Consider the following 20,728-nt stretch of genomic DNA (forward strand, 5'->3'; position numbering starts at 1 on the left):
CCATCTAGCTTATACTCCCAATAATGATATAGACAAATAGTATTTGTATTAATAGGTATTTTGAGGGAGACCACATCCTTCTATATTATATTACGGTACAGTACCATAATTTGTTCAAGCATAAGAAGTAATAAACACATTAAAGTGATTTATGATAACGTGGAAACACTTGTGTTGGTTCTTGTGGTTAGTCTCTTACTTGTCTTCTTTGCAAATTAAATGTACTCACTGGTGTTACATGTATGTAGCCTAGCATAAACAGGATTCAGCATGACCTAGGGTTTCAATGTCTCCTGGGAGGTCGTGGGACAGACCTGCCTTTGAGAAGGAGAGCTAGTGGTTTCTTCCTGAGTACTTCCCATTCACAGAACACAGCTTTGCACCTGCCACACTTAACCCCTAAACACCCAGCAGGACACTGAGGTAGAAATGTTTTATCTGTCACAATGACAACTGGCCTAGAAGCTAGAATTTTCAAGTATTTTCTCTTTTTTGATGCTGATTTTTGTCATATGTTTTACTGATGACATCATTATCACCTGTAGGTTCCAGAACAAGAGAAAGCAGGCCTTTGTGTTGGCAAAGATTGCTTGCTTTAAATCTAAACAGTAAAGGTAATTCACTACTATTGGATCACCAAACTACCCGCACTCTTAGGAAGATGGTCTTTCACTGGCCTCCTTGGGCTCTTTGGCATGTGTTTGTGGTTAAGTAGTTAATCTGTGTTGTAAATGAAGGCAGTGTAAACTGGGTCATTTGTCACCTACTTAGGCGTTTAAAAATGCTAATTACAAAATTTAATGATTGTCCAGTAATAGGATAGCTTCTGATACTTTCTGGGAAGCAATGCCTGGGAGGTTCAGGGACGGCTGAAATCTCCTGCTTCAATGTAGAAAGATTAGTGGTCTAAAAACTCGTGTGTGTGTGTGTGTGTGTGTGTGTGTGTGTGTGTGTGTGTGTGTGTACAGATGCTTTTCTGTGGGGCCTTAGAGAAGGAGGAAAGGGAGGAAGAATATTGTTTCTAATAACTTTTCCAGATCTTTGCAATGGGCCAAGAAGATAAAGTCACTCCAAGGTAGGTGGTTTACTGCGACCCCTGACCTCTAAGGAACTCTTCCTAAACTATGGTGCAAGTGAATGGCCCGCAAACTTTGACCTCCAATGATATGTGCACCAAGTTGCTTGCATTCCAGCAAGATCAAAGAGGTAAATGGATCTCTAAGGTGCAAGTTGAATAGAAAGTCATGTTCTAACCATAGCGTGTCACCATGAACCCTGAGTTACAAGTTTGAGTCTTATTCTGTAGATGCCAACCTACTCCTGGTTTCATAACTGCCTGAAAATTCATGACTGTTTTTCTTATCTGGCTGTAAACATGTGACACTCTGATGCTTTTTTGGACCATTTATTATAGCAGCTAACAGTTGCTTCATTCACTTATATCTTTGAGCGCTTAGGTGCCAGTAGCTCATGTCTATTCTCCTAGATACTCAGGAGACTGAGATCTGAGGATTGCAATTCAAAGCCGATCTGGGAGAGAAACTCCATGAGATTCTTATCTCCAATTAACCACCAAAAAAGCAGGAAGTGGAGTAGTGGTTCAAGTGGTAGAGCACTAGTCTAGGCCCTGAGTTCAACAACCAGGAGTGAGATACACACACACACACACACACACACACACACACACACACACACACAAATTACCTTTAAATACTATCATATGCTTTTAAGTCTAGTTGTCTGGAGGTGTAAGCGACTAGATGGTTCTACCATCTTTGTGCCTATATCCTACCTACCTAAAAATGAACCTCTTTTTCTGCCTGTGACTAGTAATAACTGTAATACCTAATCAGTTGGATTACTGTATGGAACAAATGGTATCATTTATATATATATACACATATATACATAGATAGATAGACATAGTACTAGTGCATAATACAGATATTGTTCTTATTCTTATTGATTATCCACCAGCACTATCTCCCTGTTGATATCAGGGAGGAGAGAGATACACACAATCCTGTACTCCTGAAAAGAACAGTCTGGTGTTGATGGATTTTTTTTTTTTTTGCCAGTCATGGGCTTGAGCTCAGGGCCTGGGCACTGTCCTTGGACTTTCTCAAGGTTAGAGCTCTACCACTTGAGCTTCAGCACCATTTCTGGCTTTTTTCTATGTATGTGGTACCAAGTAATTGAACCTGGGTCTTTGTGCATGCTAGGCAAGCACTCTACCACTAGGCCAAACTCCCGGCCCCAATGGATTTTTTTTTTAATGCTTGTAAACCAACTTGAAATACCACTACAAGAAAAGATGCAACTCACATCCCATCCCACCTCTGCCTCACTTTATGAGGTACTTTCTTATAAACAAATGCTTGGCATTGCATTCCATTTTAAATCTCTTTCCCTCCGATGCTTTTGATGTTGAGCTAGCCTTCCTCAAAACCAAGATTAGCTCTGCTTCCTTTGGGATATGGGTTTGGCCCTTAAAGTCAGAGGCCCTTAAAGATTGGGTCATTCCTTCTGATCTTGCCACCTCATGTGGTCCAGGCTCAACAGGGAACCTGCTGGCCTGGACTGCACTGAAATCTGATCAGAATCCGTGTCTTGACGTGATGTCCAGGTGATCTGCACGCAGGCACATGTCTGAGAAGTGCTGATCTAGGAACACTTGCCAGTGGACTTTCCCATCCCTTTCTCCCCCCAGCTCCTGCTAGGGGAGTGGCACCAAGCACATTCACCATTCATCACTGTTCATTTACATGTTTCTCCTCACTTACCACATTTTCTTTGAGAAGGGAAGCCCTTTCTCAACAGCACATGGTGAACTTAAGGACAGATGACAGGCAGCTGGGATCTCAACTTTCCAGCATCCGCCCTGAGCTCCACAGAAGCCAGTATTGGGCTGAGTTTCCCTCAAAAGGCAAACTGGTTCCCAGAAGCTCCTCAAAGTCGTGAGGGACCCTTTCCACACGGGGGCCTGATGGGATCTCTAATTTTTCCCTTTTATCTGCAAATGGCTGTACAAGGGGGTGGAATTGAACATGTCCGCGTGTGTGTTCCATCCACCTCTATCAGCATCTTCATCCCTTCCAGTACTCTTCTTCTTACCAGCTATCCTCTCACCACCAGTCCCAGCAAGTTTCCTAATTCACTTTTCAGGTGTGCACATGGAGTTTTAGAACAGCATTTGTCTACTACTCTTTTACTGTTTGCCATTCCAGACATGTTTTAGCTTCTTGGTAGTGTTTTCAAATGGTTAATTATTCAAAAGGGGTTAAATCATGGAATATTACTCCCAAGTGTACCATATTCTAGTCAGCTTGTTTATATATATATGCATATCACTCAATGTGCATGTTCATATGCAACATTTGTATTTTAGAACTGAAGCCCACATATGAGAGAAAAAATGCACTTTGTCTTTCACTTAGTATGGCCGGGCTTACTCCACTTAGTATGATTTTTGTTTGTTGTCATTGTTTAGAAAGCCATCCATTTCCCTACAAATAACATATTTTACTCATTCATCTCTCTCTCTCTCTCTCTCTCCCTCTCTCTCTCTCTCTCTCTCTCTCTCTCTCCCTCTCTCTCTCTTTCTCTCTCTGTCTCTGTCTCTCTCTCTCTCTCTCTCTCTCTCTCTCTCTCTCTCTCTCTCTCTCTCTCTCTCACACACACACACACACACACACACACATACACAAAACAAAGTTATCTTGATCCACTCATCAATTATAGGGCAACTGAGCTGTTTCTCTATCTTGGCTGTTATGGACAGTGCTGCAGTGGGGATGCTTGTCTTGGGTGTTATCTTTCCATGTGTTCGATACATGCTGGAGCTTGGGCTAGCAGGCTTTTTGGTTTTTGAGAAGTCTCCACACTGACTTCCCTTGAGGTTGTTCTTTATGATTTGCTCCAGCGAGGAAAGAGGTGAACAAGGGTCCCTTGTTCAGGGGACAGCACTGCTCCAGGCTTGAATCTGGGCTCAGCTCCTTTCTAGCATTGGGTTGAGTGTCTCGCCCCTTAGTTCTCAGCTCTTAAGTGGGGGTTTGTGACAGGATTAGGCCTTAGCTTGGAGAGACAAGGACTTGGGTGGCGGTCATGGATGTGGATGCGGATATGAATTTCTGGTACTGAGGAAGGAGAAGTAGGAAGATCCAGCACAGGGCTCAGAAAAGCCACCAGGACTGTCATCCAGAACTTTCCACTGGAAAGTGGGAGAACTTCCAGGCAGGCTCCCCAGAGTTTAGGGATATCTCCAGAAGGGTTAACTTTTGCTAAGGGTGACATGCCTCCACGGACAGGCACAGGAACTGGGGCTAAGATGGGCTCTGTGGTACAAAGTGGGTCTGAGGTTGGACAAAACTGACCACTGTAACTTCAGGTAGACTTCGGGCCCAAGCGCAAATGATGCCTGTCATAGCTTCCTACAAGGATGCAGTGACATCAAACTCACACTGCTGCAGCTCTAGCAATTGCTCAGAAAATGCCAGCAGCATTGCCCACTCCATGATGTTTTAGGGAACTTTGAGGCCTCTAATCTCCCCATGTTTTTGAGAAGGGCATGCAAATTCTGTCTTTCCTCTTCCTCATTTGATGTTTGAAGTCACAGGCTGTGTTAGGATGACAATAAAAAGCAGATGCTACCAGATCTGGAAGATGTGTTCCAAATGCAGAGAATAAATGCTTGCAGATATTTCTCTTTTTCCCTTACCTTTCTAATTTAAGCCTCAATGCAGAGAGAAGGCAGATGAGCTAAGGAAATAGAGAAGTGTGCAAGTGTGTGTGTGTGTGTGTGTGTGTGTGTGTGTGTGTGTGTGTGCAAGCAGGCAAACAAATCTTTTCTTCTCAGTAAGAGTGAAAACCACCATGGTGGTTATCAGGGACCTTGTGTTAGCCCCAGATTTTTTTCCATGGATTGAAAAACCAGCATTGCTATTATAAATGCATCAGTGTAACTGCCCTGATTTAGCCTGGCAGCTATGGCTCCTATGCAGAGCCAAATGTCTCCCAGCCGAGACCCAACAGAGCTTGCCAAATTGTTTCCCTTCTTTTAATGTCAGAATCCATTGGCCTTACTCACATTGTTGTGCTTTACTGCAATATTTTTAAGCATATGAACTATAAATATAGTATTGTTTATCTTCAAAAAATTGAAGTCAGGAAGTCATGGAATAGCCATTCATCATGTGCTTCGACTCAGTGAGTTGAGACAGAAAATGTAAGAAAAACAAAGGCCCTGATGGGATGGAGGTGGCTGAATGCCTGTGGGTTAAGTGAAGTGAAACTGAATGGAAGAAAAAAAAAGACTCTTCTCTAATCTGGGTAGCATCTCACAGAGCTGTCCCTCCTCCAGAAAACCTGCTTCCTCATTGTAACCTTAATTTTGGAAAGTATTTATGGCCGCATTTCTGTCAATAATCATTTAACAATCAAGATGATGTTGAATGCGAGTAAAATGGATGCTCTCTGGTTATGCATCCATTATAAAGATTCTGCAAACATGTTCTGATACTACGGCTTGGTGTTTGGGAGTGAATTTTCAAAGCTGTCATGAACAGCCTGATATAGTGTCAGACTTAGTTCCCACAGAAAAGGCCTTGATGATGAAGCAAGTACAAGAAAAGCAGAGCTTACAGAGCGTGATAATGTAGACAGCCCGATATGCTGACAGACTTAGCTCTCATATTAAGAGTCTTCCTGACAGTGAAACAAATACCTGGAAAAGGGGACCCCTTCATTGATAATACCTGGTTGCTTCTTGATACCTGAACCTGGTTACTTTTTCTTTTTGCATAAGCCAGTGCCTTCCAGTTCTGCTCAACTTATTTTGAGGCAGGCTTCTCAGCATGTTATCTCTAAGAAAGGCAGCTCAGGGATTACAAGTCATTGTCCACATAATCCACCTTCCTCTAACCTCACAGACATCTTCGTTTCATATCACTCAATTAAGTATTAATCCAGATCAGTCTCATGTATTGCTCTACCTCATCTTCTTCAGAGAAGTTAGTTGAAGCATGTTGTATACTTTTACATGTCATACATATTTGTATTCTTGCGGTACTGAGATTAGACCCAGGGCCTTGTCCATGATAGCAAGCACTCTATCACTGAGCTTAGCCCTTAAATTGTAATTTTATGTATTAGCTATTTCCTTACTTGCCATAATCCTAATGAGGGTAGTGGACTCTGTAGGGCAAGATCCGGCACATAGGAGCATTCTAGAGTTTGGCGTATATTTAAAACATGGAGAATTCCTTTATGCAGTACTGTTATGATAACGTTAGACAACTCCAGCTAGCATAGATGTAATCTTCAAATCTCATGTCTTGGTACAAACAAAGATTTCTTATTTAAGTGAGTCTAGGAATCGGCTACATTGAATTGCTTGTCTCTAAGTCCTGGATTCCAAGATTTCATCTCTTTTTCACATTGCTTTAAAATCGCATGCAATCCCTGGCCTCCACTGCACTGTGTTAAGGGAAGAAGTTAGGAATGGAAAGACTCCTTTCCGGCCTGAAAGAGCTGTCTATCAAGGCTTCCACACTGGCTGGAATGGAGACAGGCAGACATGCCTGCCTAAAACAAGGGAATAGTGTTGCTAACGCAATGCACCTAGAAAGGAGAGAAAATGTGCCAGGACTTGGGCTCTGAGTAGGGACAGAGTTGTGAGCAAATGCCCATTTTCAGAATTATAGCTTCTACAAGCACAGGAGAGGCTGTTAGGATAGGAATACTTACAGAAGGTTTTGAAGTTGGGATCTAGCCTTGTTGAAAACTTCAGAGGACGTAGAACAAGGGATTGCAATTGCATATTTGGAAATCATGTTTTCAGGCCAAGTCTAAACAAGGAATTTGAAAGACACAAAAAAGAAAACAATGCACAGCAGAGGGAATTTGAAAGCAGAAATATATTACATCAAAATAGCCCTTGGCTCCAAAAGTTGAAATCAAATATAATGGCTTAAAAAAGATATTCCAGGAAACTCAAAGTTTTAGACCTGAAATATCTAATTTTTTATATTCTCTTTTCTATCTGTAGACACTCTTAACTCCATAATAACAGTTAAATCAGATAAGATACAAATGCTCATTTTAACTTAAGTTGATTATTTCATAGAGACCATTTATTACTAGGTTTCCTATGAGAATAAAAACATAATTGAATTACTTTTTTTTCTCATTGTTTTTTCTTACCATCTGTTGAGACAGCAATAAATAGATTTTTGCTGATAGAAACATATTAGCCCGATTAATTTCTAGTTTGCAGGGACAGTTTCTTCCTCAAAGAGAAAAATACATCTCTGCTCTCCATATAGATCTACTATGACAAATAAGCATTCATCCTTATTTCACAGCTTGCAGTAGGAAAATGTAATCAGGTATTAACTATATTTGTTCTTCCACTGCAGGATAATTTTAATCTCTTGCCATTAAAAATGAAACCACACCAAAGCAAATCATTCCTTTCAAAATCTACTCATAGAAGGTTGAAATTATGTAGGAAAGAGAGAACTAACTCATATATGGAAACTAAAATGGAGATGAGATGTGTTAATATACTTATTGAAATATTGACTTTTGGTTTTTAAGCTATTTTTTAAATATACAACCAATTATTCAACTTAAAGAATGATTTATTTTACTCAAACTAGTCTTCAGTAATATCAATCTAGTCTATAGTTCTTTTGTTTCACTGTACTGAAGTGTTTGAAAGTCAATATTCTTTTTTATTTATTTCTTTTTTGCAAGTCCCAGGCTTGAGCTCAGGGCCTGAGCACTGTCCTTGGACTTTCTCAAGGCTAGAGCTCTACCACTTGAGCCTCAGCACCACTTCCAGCTTTTTCCTATGTATGTGCATGCTAGGCAAGCACTCTATCACTAGGCCAAACTCCAGGCCCCAAAGCCAATATTCTTTTTTTTTTTTTTAATATTTTTTATTGTAATTAATAAAAGGGTTACATGATATTTGCCAGATAGAAGGTGCATTAATTCACATACATTGATACCCTTTCACATGTCTTGGTACCCATTACCCTCCTCCCCCTCTTGGTTTTCCCCCCTTCTCTATCAAATTTCAAATAACCAAATACAAATATATCCAATATATCAGATAACAAAGTGAGATACTGTAACAATATGAGATACCCAAGGGACAGCAAAGGAGATGAGAGATAACATAGTACCTTAAGGACAACAATCATTCGTTATATGGCTTTTGTTTCAATATCCTGGAGGTCCTTTCAATTAGCTTCATACTATATGGCCTTATGTATCAAGGTTTTGCTCTGTTGCAGATCTCTGCTAATAGAGCCCAAGGTTTCTACTGATTATGACAAATGAGGGAAACCATTGAGCCTAAGTTCCTTTGAGTCTGCCAAAGCCAATATTCTTAACGATTGTAATTATGCCCTGTTGGGAGTGATCGGAATTTGGCCTGCACCCTTAGGGAGCCATGGCCTATGTTGTCTTCGCTAAGATGCTTACAGTGCGTTGCTTACCTAACCTCACTAAGCAAATTCCTCAACACAGGCTGAGCAACAAGGAACTCTCACACATTGCACAATTTCTTGAAGCCAGAACTCAGTCATGGCAGAATGGACTTTTCTGGTCGAGGTCTCTCCTGAGGTTCAGTCCAGACCTCATCTGGCGTGACACTCCTATGAAAGCTTGGTAGAGCCTGTGGCACTCACCTCTGAGAAGACTCAGAGGCTGGGTAGGTTACCGGCAGGAGTTCTTTCACTGGAGAACTTTGCCCTTGGTTATTCTGGTGCTGTTACAACTGGTCTCTCACAGCATTTGTGATCAGTACCTCGTCAGCTCTATTCAAGGCGAGAGAGTGGACACTTCAGGAGATGGATGTTCTTTAGGGTCCCCTTGAAGGCTTGCTGCCACAATATGATTCATGGGAAATAAATTAGAAGACATCACACTTTAGAGACTCATTAGAATTGTAATCAATAAGCACATGAAATTTATAAGAAATGTGATATTTAGTTATCTAAGGGAAAGTTGTTCATCACGAGATAAGTTTTTAATTGACCCTGAAATGTACTAGCCCATAGGCTTAATAGAAACAATTACTAGTTCTAAATAATTAATATGCTGACCCAGAAAACAAGTATCTAATTCTTACAGGGAGAATAAAGCAGAGATCACATGACAGTTTTTCTCTGTGCATTGACAACTGTACTTTCCTGAATGCTCATTTGGTAGGCATCCAAAAAGCAATTTAGTTTTCTAGAGAGATGGTAGATTACTGCTGCAGTTGAATTTTCAATTATGTTGTTAGCAGACTATCTTAAAAAATAACTTTTCTATATTTAACATTTGAAATGCACTTGCTTAAGTATTGACTATTAACTTTGTTGAGTTATCTACAGAATGATTTTTTACATTGTATCTGTGGAATCAGCAGGCACAAATATGAACAAAAGATGCAAACATTCATCTTTTCATTTGCTGCTATAATAAATCATCCAGTTCATGTTAGATTAGATTAATTAAAACTAGCATCATTAGGTTTTATTTCAAACTGGCTGCCATCTTGGACCAATAACTTGAAGCTCTTGGAGTTAGTTTCCTCATCTGTGATGTTCCGTTTCATTCGTTCATGTGCATTCCACAAATACTCATTGATGCCACTGTGACTCCTGCTGCTCTCAAAATGGGGGATGCAGGGATGAGCAGCAGAGACAGCTCTTCTCTCCATTTCCTTTTATAATTCATTTGGGATTGTAAAAACAAGACACATGCATCTCCTGTGAAGCACAACAAGAAGACATTAGCAGGTGCAAAGAGAGTGCAATTCTAGGGCTGAAGTCAGAGAAAGCGGCTCTGTTGAGTGCACAGCCTTAAGAAGTCATAGCCTATTTCTTGGAGTTCATTTTTTTCGGTCAGTTGTGGGACTTGAACTCTGGGCATGGGCGCTGTCCCTGAGCTCTTCAGCTCAAGGCTATCACCCTACCCTTGAGCCACAGCACCACTTCTGGTTTTCTGGTGGTTAATTGGAGATAAGAATCTCACAGAATTTAGTGCCCCGGCTGGCTTTGACCCTTGATCCTCAGATCTCAGCTTCCTGAGTAGTTAGGATTACTGGCATGGGCCCTGGGTAGCTAGGATTACAGACATGAGCCACCGCACCCTGCTTTGGAGTTCATGTGGATAAACCATCATATGTACATAACTATTGAGCCTTTGCGATCTTCTCCTAAGAATAACCTTTGGTCTCACTGTGTGAATGTTTAAAATCTTCTCTGATTTATCATATCCAAGTACACTTTTTTTTGTCATTTACTATCCACTGTGTTTGCTTGTAGATTTATAGGCACATTTTATAAATGAGAAAAATTACGCCACCTACATTTTTTTGGTTCTTGCTTACTTCCCTTAATACAACTTTTCCCAAGTCTTTTCATTTCCTTATGAATGGGGCAATGTCATTCTTTCTGATGGAAGCATAGAATTCTATTGTGCACATATATCTCATTTTCTTGGTCCATTTATATCCCGAAGAGCGTCTGGGTTGATTCCATATCTTGGCTATTTTTTTTACTTTTTCTTTGCTTTTGTTTTCCCTTTGTAGCTGTTTTTGATTTCTGTACTTTTGTCTTTTATTTTATTTTCAAGGTGATATGTAGAGGGGTTAGAGTTACATTCATAAGGTAGTGAGTATGTTACTTCTTGAACAATGTTACCCCTTCCCATGTTTTTCTCCCATTTTCCCTCCCACCTCCTCCCAAGTTGTAAAGTTCATTTCCAACATATTGTCTTGTCTTGTATGTAAGTTTTGGGGTAGGGTAAGGAGGGAGCACGGAAAGGGTGGGACAAAAGGTGAACTAACATAGCAGTGTTACTCACTAGACACTATGCTGAAAATTAATTATACAGGTGTGTGTGGGAGAAGTCAGGAGGGGAAAAATGGGTGAGAAAATAAGGGAAGAGGTAACATTATTCAAAAAGAAATGCATTTAATACCTGACTTACGTAGCTCCTCTGTAAGTCATTTTTATGAATAAATAAATAAATAAATAAATAAATAAAGGAAGGAAGGAAGGAAGGAAGGAAGTCATGGGCCAGGGAAGAAATCAGAGGAAGCATTTAAGGCAATTGAGCATCATCTTCATTTAAGAAATATCTGAAAAGATGGGGGGTTGGGGGGAGGGGGACCAAGACATGTGAAAGGGTATCAATGTATGTGAATTAATGCACCTTCTATCTGGCAAATATCATGTAACCCTTTTATTAATTACAATAAAAATATTAAAAAAAAGAAATATCTGAAGTTCTAACCTGAACCCAGGGGTCTATGGGAAGGAAAATAAGGATGATACGGGGATGTAATGACAGCATTATGAGGATGATAGGTTTTATTCTGAATTATATGAGTAGCCACTGAGCATAAATGACATGATCTGACTTGGGTTTTAAAAACATAAGGATTTTTTTCCATTTTATTTTTTATTATCAAGGTAATGTATAGAGGAGTTACAGTTACATTAGCCAGATAGTAGGTGCATTACTTCTCAGACATTGATAACTCTTCTCATATTTTTTCCTTTTTTATTAAAGAATTTATTAACATTGATTTTTACATCGTATTTCAAATGTCTTCTCATATTTTTGTCCCCATTTCCCTCCCCGAACCAATCCCAAATCATCTTGTTTTCCCCCTCCTTTTCCTATTTCAAATAAATAAACACACATATATATATATAATATACCAGATAACAAAGTCAGATACAGTAGCAATATGAGATTACCCAAAGGACAACAAAGGAGAAGAGAAATAACATAGTGCATTAAGAACAGCAATCACTCAAGATAAATCTCTTGTTTCCATATCCTAGCGATCCTTTCATGTAGTCTCATCCTACATGACCTTATCCATTGCTGGAAAGTAAATTCGTTCAGACAGTATGGAAATTAGTATGGAGGATCCTCAAAACGTTAAGAGTAGAACTCCCATGTTGTCCAGACATATCACTCTTAGGAATGCGACCAAAAGAATCAAGGCTGATTATTACAAAGATTTGTCATACTCAGGTTTATTCCCACATTGTTCACAGGAAACCAAACTATGGAAGCAGCTTAGATGCCCATTGATGGGTGAACGGATAAAGAAACGTAGCATGTACACAATGGAATTTTATTTGATCATCTAGAGGATGAAATAATGCTATTTATAGAAAAATATTTAGAACCAAGACTTACATGTTAAGTAATCTAGGCCAGTTCCTCAGAAGATTGCATGTTTTCTCTCATTTGTGGAGTTTACAGGAAGGAATGAAGGATATGAAAGCAAAAAGGTGGTTATTAGGATATGAAAGGGGAGGGAAATGGGGGTAAGAAAAGTAATAGAGGAGATAAATATAATAAAAGAACATATTCAGGTATAGATACTTCTTCCTTTGTACATTTAATAGACACTGATAATGCTAATAAAAGATTCATTGGATGCCTATTTCTTGGGTGCTCACTTAACACCCTTAAAATGATCATTTAGTCCTTGACAAAAATTCACAAATGGATTAATTTTATTGTAAGTTTATTACTGAACCAAATGTGTAAATCTAGTTCACAAGAAGGCAATGCAAATATTTCCACACCTTCATTTATCCACGGGGTTCGTTAGCAGAAGGATGCTATAAATACCTCAAAATCTGCAGTTTCTTCTTTTGCTTGAGCATAAGAATTACTAGTTGAGAAAGAATACAGCATTTTAAAAATGGTTTATGCAATAATTTAGGGCAACTGTTTTGTGGGCTGTAGACCAGAGCTATCTAAAATAAATATGATATAAGCTATCCAGAGAATTTTAAATTATCCCACAGTAGACACATCATAAAATGTTAAAAAGAAACTGGTGACATTAATATTACTAATGATCCAGTTTATTTAAATCAATATATTTTCTGTATTATAATTTCAATATGCAATATCATCAACTTAGTTTATGAAATTTTTTCACTAAGCATTTACAGCCCAGTTTTCTTTCATGTTTATATATATTTTATGCTTACATATGAGTTAAATGACCACATTTCACCTGCTGAATAGCCATTTGTAGTGTAAAGCTACCATTTTGGATAGTGTGCTAGAAGATGTTAGAATTCAAGCTCAGTTTATATAGACAATGAGTCTTAATGATGGCTCTCTATATGAACATTAGATTGATCTGGGAGATTTTTTTCTTGTTATATTTCTAAAGCTTGGGCCCCACTCCTGAACCATGAATGAATCTGAATTTTAGAAGCCATTATTTATCAGTACTTTGCTATAACTTCCTAGGTGGTTCTAACTGGAGACCGTTTTGGAACCTTACAAAAGAATTGACAGCCAAAGTCACTGCATAGGGAATCTATGCCTCTTCAGGTGTCTGTGTGCATGAATAATTTTCAGAAAATTGCTTTCCTCAAGCTCCTTCTCCACTGGCTTCTTTTCCTCTACAACAGAGACATGTCTGAAACAATGCATGATATCTGTTTTTTTTCTTTGCCTCTCTTTTATACATTTTTTCTCTTTCTAGTTTATCAAAGAATGATCAACTTTAGCCAGTACTTTGTTCTTGAATATTGCCTTGAACATTAAAATTTCCAGGCTACTTAAAAAAATTTTTTTTTGCCAGTCCTGGGCTTGAGCTCAGGGCCTGAGCACTGTCCTTGCACTTTCTCAAAGCTAGAGCTCTACCACCTGAGCCTCAGCACTACTTCTGGCTTTTTTCTATGTATGTGGTACTGAGGAATCGAACCCAGGTCTTCGTGCATGCTAGGTAAACACTCTACCACTAGGCCAAACTCCTGGCCTCAGGCTATTTTTTAAAGGGGATGACAAGGAAATTTAAAACTGGAGTGAGAGAAGTAGCTTTTGAATTGAGTCAGGGCAGATGTCCTCCATTTCATGACCAGCCTTCCATCTCCATGTCTTTAGAGACCCATACAGTAAGTTCCCTCAGGACAGTCACAAAACATGTGGGCTGTTAGAGTAATTGTCTCTAGTACTACATTGAGTCAACTGTTTCAGTACTGAGAGAGGGGTAATGGTCACAAAAAAAGATCTTAACCAAAATTTAACAGTTTGCCTATATAACTCCTTTGCTGGGTAGATCAACTGTTAGAAAAAAATGTTAGCTTTTTTTTTTTTCCAGAGCTGAGGACCAAATTCAGGGCCTTGTACTTGCCAGGCAAGTGCTCTTCCACTGAGCGAAAATCCCCAACACCTTGATAGAAATATTTTTTAACATAAAAATGTCTTATTTCAAAGTAAGAGTAAGATTCTATGGGGAGAGCATGTTAGATACATAAAATAATTTCATGGGAAAAAACAAACCGTTTAACTTTCTGACAGCTGGGGGAGAGAGCTCCTGTTCTTATGTGTTTGAAATAGATGCTTGGGTGTCAAATGGAATGGTATTTATATTCCTTCAAATGAGTGTAAGAGAGAACTGTAACTTTATAACATTGATACTTTCAATATTCCAGAAATTATATGCTTTTCAACCTGTGATGAGATGTGGGTGTCATCTTGGTGTGACAAACTATGTAGAGATGTTCAAGTTTTCTGCAGATGGCAGATGACAAAATAGCTAAAGATTCTGACTTACTAGACCTGCAAACCAAAGTCTGACTCAAATTTTTTCCATTTTTGGTGCAAATGCCCATTGCCACGCTTTAAATCATCCTGAAACGTTAGGTTCTTTTCCTGTGGGGAGGGAATAGCAATCCCCACGTTAACCAGGCTGTGTGGTGACTGCATATCATTCTTTCAACTGCCTGTCATATGCACTGGAATTTGCTATTTCTTATTGTCAGAATGAAAAGAAAACAAGTGATACTTAAAACTAAAACACACACACACACACACACCCCTTATAACCAGTTTGTGCCAGCTGCTTAAGATCAAGTTGCAAACAGTCTAACTTGTTCCCAGCTCTAGGTTTTGGCATTTACCCAACCATCCAGAAACTAGGGCATACGAAATCCACTAGCACAACCATGTTCATTGCAGCACTATTCACCATAGCAAAGATATGGAACCAACCTAGATGTCCCTCAATTGGTGAATGGATCCACAAGATGTGGTATTTGTACACAATGGAATTCTATGCTGCTGTCAGAAAAAATGACATCGCCCCATTTGTTAGGAAATGGAAAGACAGAAAAAATCATATTAAGTGAAGTAAGCCAGACTCAAAGGAACTTAGGCTCAATGGTTTCCCTCATTTGTCATAATCAGTAGAAACCTTGGGCTCTACTAGCAGAGATCTGCAATAGAGCAAAACCTTGATACATAAGGCCATATAGTATGACGCTAAATGAAAGGACCTCCAGGATACTGAAACAAAAGCCATATAATGAATGATTGTTGTCCTTAATGTACTATGTTATCTCTCATCTCCTTTGCTGTCCCTTGGGTATCTCATATTGTTACAGTATCTCACTTTGTTATCTGATATATTGGATATATTTGTATTTGGTTATTTGAAATTTGATAGGGAAGGGGGGAAAACCAAGATGGGGGGGGTGGGGGAGAGGGTAATGGAGACCAAGACATGTGAAAGGGTATCAATGTATGTGAATTAATGCACCTTCTATCTGGCAAATATCATGTAACCCTTTTATTAATTACAATAAAAAAATACAAAAAAGACCATGAGGTGTCATCTCACCCCAGGTAAAGTGGTCATTATCAAAAAGACAAAAAGTTATTGCTGAGTCTAGCTTATTTTGCTTAAAACACTGATTCCTAGTTCCATCCATGATCCTGCAAATCAGAGAAAATTTCATCCCCCTTTATGGCTGAATTAACTTCCACTGTATATACCACTTTTCCTTATTCATTCACGGATGGGCATCTACATTGACATTGCATGTTCTCTGTCATAGGTGGAATCTATCTATCTGTCTCTTTGTGTGTCTGTCACTTATCTATCTACCTCGCTCTATCATCTCGCAGGCATCTTCCTGTATAAACCTATACAAATACGAAAAGGGGATTGTTTGAAGAGAGAGTTTGCTGGAGAGGGATATTAAAAGGGGAAAGTAGTAAGGAGTGAATATCATTGAGGAGCATTGTATGCATATATAAAAATGAAATAATAAACCCCACTAAAACTGTGAGAAAGAAGACAGGGGGATTAGCAAGAGTAAAAGAGGGGTGAATATGTACATTATATATATTTATGGAAATGCAACAATAGAACTCCTTTATACCATTAATATATGCTAACAAAAAGACAAAAATAAGTGTTAGTGAAGTGTCAGAGAAGGGGGGACCCTCCTAAGCATAGGGATGTGAATTAGGGAAGAGGAGGGGAAAGTTGGGAGAGAGTGAGGGAAGATGTGTGACTGTCCAAAAAGAGATGTACTCTTTGCCTGACTTATGTGTCTGTAACCCCTCTGTACATCACCTTTATCATAGCAATAGAATTGTTAATATACAGGTACTGAAATATCAACCATAACTCATGATGTGTGCAACAATTCTGTATGAGTTTAAAATCAATTAATAAAGAAAAGCAAAATTGGCCTTCTGTATCTGGTCTTAACATGTAATATCATTAAAAAATCATTATTTCCTAAACAATACAGCTCTTCTGTTTGCATAGAATTTACTTTGTATTAAGCATCATGAGTAGTTGGGAGAGAATTGAAGCTATATGCAAAGATGTGTAAGGGTTGTATGTGTGCATGCATTGCAACACTTTATATAAGGGACTTAAGCATCTTTGGATTTGAGTATCAATCAGTGGTCTAAGAGTTATCACTCCCCTTCTCCTCCTCCTCCTCCTCCTCCTCTTCCTCCTTGATTTTCTCTGATTGTGTAAAGTTGTAGTAGTCCTTTCAAAATAATTTAGGAAGAAATTTGTCTTAAGGACCCCAAGTCTTCTAGATTTCTAGGAAAATGGCAAGCCTCCCTTCCTGGGAACAGGAAAGCCACCGGAATCAAGGTGTGAATGAACGTCTTCAGCTGCTCCTCACACTGGGCCTGGGATGCTTGATAAGGTTCATTTTTACCTCATTTCGTTCCTCTTTTCTGGATTTCTTCATTTCTTTTTCCCTGCAAAGGGAAACAGCCTCTGTTGCCATGGAGATATATCATTTTCCAGATCCTTGTCCCAGTACTTGGCCAGAATTCCTGTATCTGATTCCAGATCCCTGGAAGAGAGGATTTGGTTAGTACAGCTTTGGTGAGGGGTTCACTTTTGGTACAGTTGATCACTGCTAGAAAGTCAGGGTTGCTCTGTGTAAATCTGGCCCTGCCTTGCTCCTGGGGTGAGGCAGCTCTCCTCAGCAGGCAAGTGACTGACCTGTCCCATCAGATTCCCCAGAGGAGATCCAAAGCTAGGCTCTCTAACTCACTTCCCTACAACAACACTCCCTCCGAAGAAGGGATCAGGTATCTGTTCTTTGGACATTATTACAGGCAATACTGGTGTACATTCCTATGAAATGTCTGACAACAATTAGCATACATATTAAACGTCAATCTTATTCCCCAAAACTAATTTGCAGTTGTCAAACCATCTTCTTTACAAAAAGAGAACGATGCACCTGCAGAAGTTGATAATATTTTCTTTCATTGATTTGTTTTTAATTAAAAACACTGCAGATGTATATTAAATTTCTAGTCAGGATATATTCTTAGGGCCCCTTGGTAGAGAGATAAAGTACACAGCAACAGTGGAATGAGTGGAAATGAGGAAGTGATGGTTTTTTTTTTAAGTCTTAATTGAAGATTTAAAGTCTGGGAAACCCTTTCGTTAAGTTACTAATAAAGAAGTTTGTTGAGCTGTGACTTTGTTAGCTCATTCAGTACTTAGGGATGAGCTGGATAAAAGGTTCTGTCTTCTCAATGATGTCAACATAAATCACTCATCTGTTATCTTTCCCCAAAACACTTGGGCCCCATTGACTCACTGGGACTAGTATCTGTCTTAATGGCATCTAATAAACCTTCATGCAGCAGGGAAGAGATTTACTCACATTGGCAGCAGAATAATGTGTCTATTTAGTCAGTCCCTTCTGGACTTGGGAAGTTGCTTCCTGGAATTTGGGATGCGCTATTAGTCATCTAAACCAAACTCTCACCACTGAGGTCACCCCAGAATTACTGGTGAAACAGAAGTAGGAAAACACAGGCAACATTCACATCTCACCACTGCTCACTGCTCACCACTGAGCAGTTTCCAAGGCAAGAATGCAGTGTATGCCATTACAATCGTGAAGATGAAGAGCTACATAACTCAACAATGCACTAAATATATCGAAGATTTAGGACTGATCTGTGCTCCATCGAGGCCCTCTAATTACTCACTTATGTCAGCCCTGATCATGAATTATATATCTGTATGTTCCTGGTGAATATAAATCCTAGCCTCTCTGGTGTCGTTATATGTAGTTAGATCATTTCTGGGATGGCATTTTGTATGTGCCGAGGGGGAAAGGGAGATACTTTATAGTGCTTAAAAAACATGAGCAGTTTTCTGGCACCAAGAAAATTATCAGGGGCCCAGACAAACACAACATGCCTCCCAACTCCTACTAACATGCAATGTGTCGAATTCCACTGAACAGTGAGCTGGTTTCAGATGCTATTTGTCTTTACTGCCTATTACTTTCTGCAGCATTACATGTTAAATTTGGGGAAGAAAATGTAGTGGTTCATAATCAAGGTAGTTTTCTGTCCATCATTCTTTCATCTAGATCATTTAAATCCAAGATCAAACATTTTATTTCTTTTTTTTAAAGTGAGGATTATGGGAATCTGTATTAATCAGGGGCGGCCAGCAATGATGCACAGATAGATCAATTGATGGATTGGTGGATATTTAAATAGCTGGATTGGCCAACCAATAGATAGATAGGTAGATGGGTAGATGATAAGTCAATGACATGCAAATAGATGATAATCTACTTATTTCAAGGGAATAATTTATAGGATTATGAGGTTGACAGATATGAATTCTATAGTCTGAATTTGAACAATTGTTCTATTCCAGGTCTCTCTCTCTCTCTCTCTCTCTCTCTCTCTCTCTCTCTCTCTCTCTCTCTCTCTCTCTCTCTCTTTCTCTCTCTCTCTCTCTCTTTTGCAAACTTATGTACCATTTTTTTGGCCAGTCCTGGGCTTGAACTCAGGGCCTGAGAACTGTCCTTGGACTTTCTCAAGGCTAGAGCTCTACCACTTGAGCCTCAGCACCACTTCTGGCTTTTTTCTATGTATGTGGTACTGAGGAATCGAACCTAGGTCTTCGTGCATGCTAGGCAAGCACTCTACCACTAGGCCAAACTCCCGGCCCCTCTTATGTACCATTTTAGGGAAGCCTCTACCGTGCTTGAGAGCATTTCCTGATTTATTGTTTTATTAATCCATTTATAAATACCTAGTATATTACAAACTAGGTGGCTGGTTATTTTCAGCAAGTGATGAGGTCTTGAGTCTTGTGGTAGAATTTCTTTATCTTCCATTTTGCTCTAGAAATCTTTCATTGGTTAGATGGTATTGCCCATAATATCAAAGATAATATCCATTATTTAAAGTCAATTGATTGGAGACCTTGTCCATACCTATAAGTTCTTTCATAAGATTAACCCTATTAGTATTTCTAGTTATATCTAGCCAAGTTGACAAACAGAACAACAAATTACAGGCTTCTTTGGTTGTAAGTTACATGGCAGCTAATTAAAGTAATTTCATCTAGTAGGTGAGTGTTCAATATGTTTGGACCTGGATCTGACTCTCTCCAAGGTCTCAAAGCCAGTCGTGGGAGGGGAGAGAGATTTGCTCTGATGAGAGAGGCTGTACTTTAACTGGCCTGTAATACTGACTTTTCAGGTCTTTTAGAAGAACATTCATTGGGTCGTGTATTTGAAATGTCACAGGCTAACTTTAGCTTCAGGAATAGTTGGATCCAGGGCTCTAAGGACACAGGACTTCATTTACTTCTCTTTTGGCCCTCGTTATCAGGAACATCTTCCCTGAGTGACATTTCCAGGTTTATATTCTTGGAGCTTAGATACTCCAGGGGACAAGAGACTAGAGGAAATTTTCCTTTCAATAGTTTAAACCCAGGATGTGATAGGAAGCCAAGTAGACCTGATCCTTTCCCTTGAACAGTTGATCATAAATCTGGTAAGGGGTAAATCTATGTCTGAGTCTTCTTTGTATCCTCCAGAACATGGATTGCAGATTCAGGAAAAAGGTAGGAGCTTAAGGTGCCAAGTCATCCAGACCAGGACGCCGCTCCTGTTTAATGACTCTCTGAACCTTTTGTTCCTGTTAGATGGCTTAGAATATGAGTTAAGACATTGTGCACAAAGTGAGAATCTTGGCCTGCCTCGTGAGCACGCAGTAGAATAGTGGGCACCTGGAGTTCTGGCCTGTACCTCTGTGCAGGACACCTGAGGTCGGGAAAAAAATTCCCTGTGGCATCGTCTTTTGGCAAACTGGAAATCCCTGCTTATTTACAAGAAGATGAAAGAGCTTGGAATGCAATCATGACTCTATCGGATAAAGACCTTGTCTCTTTTCACATAACCCAGCTTGTTTCAAGGAAGAGAGTCTCATGGATAGTGAATGTGACCGAGAAGCCAGCTGAGCTCAGCCTAGATTCTCACCCTTGCAGAAGGCTTTCCTGCATTCCTGGAGTCAGGATTCACAACTCCATTGGAGAACAGGTCCCACAGCGGAGTTTGTATTCTCTCCCCCTAGGAATGTGATAATAATG

The sequence above is a fragment of the Megascapheus bottae genome, chromosome 18 (genome assembly GCF_031878675.1).
Source record: "Megascapheus bottae isolate mThoBot1 chromosome 18, mThoBot2.hap1, whole genome shotgun sequence".
NCBI classification, from domain to species: domain Eukaryota; kingdom Metazoa; phylum Chordata; class Mammalia; order Rodentia; family Geomyidae; genus Megascapheus; species Megascapheus bottae.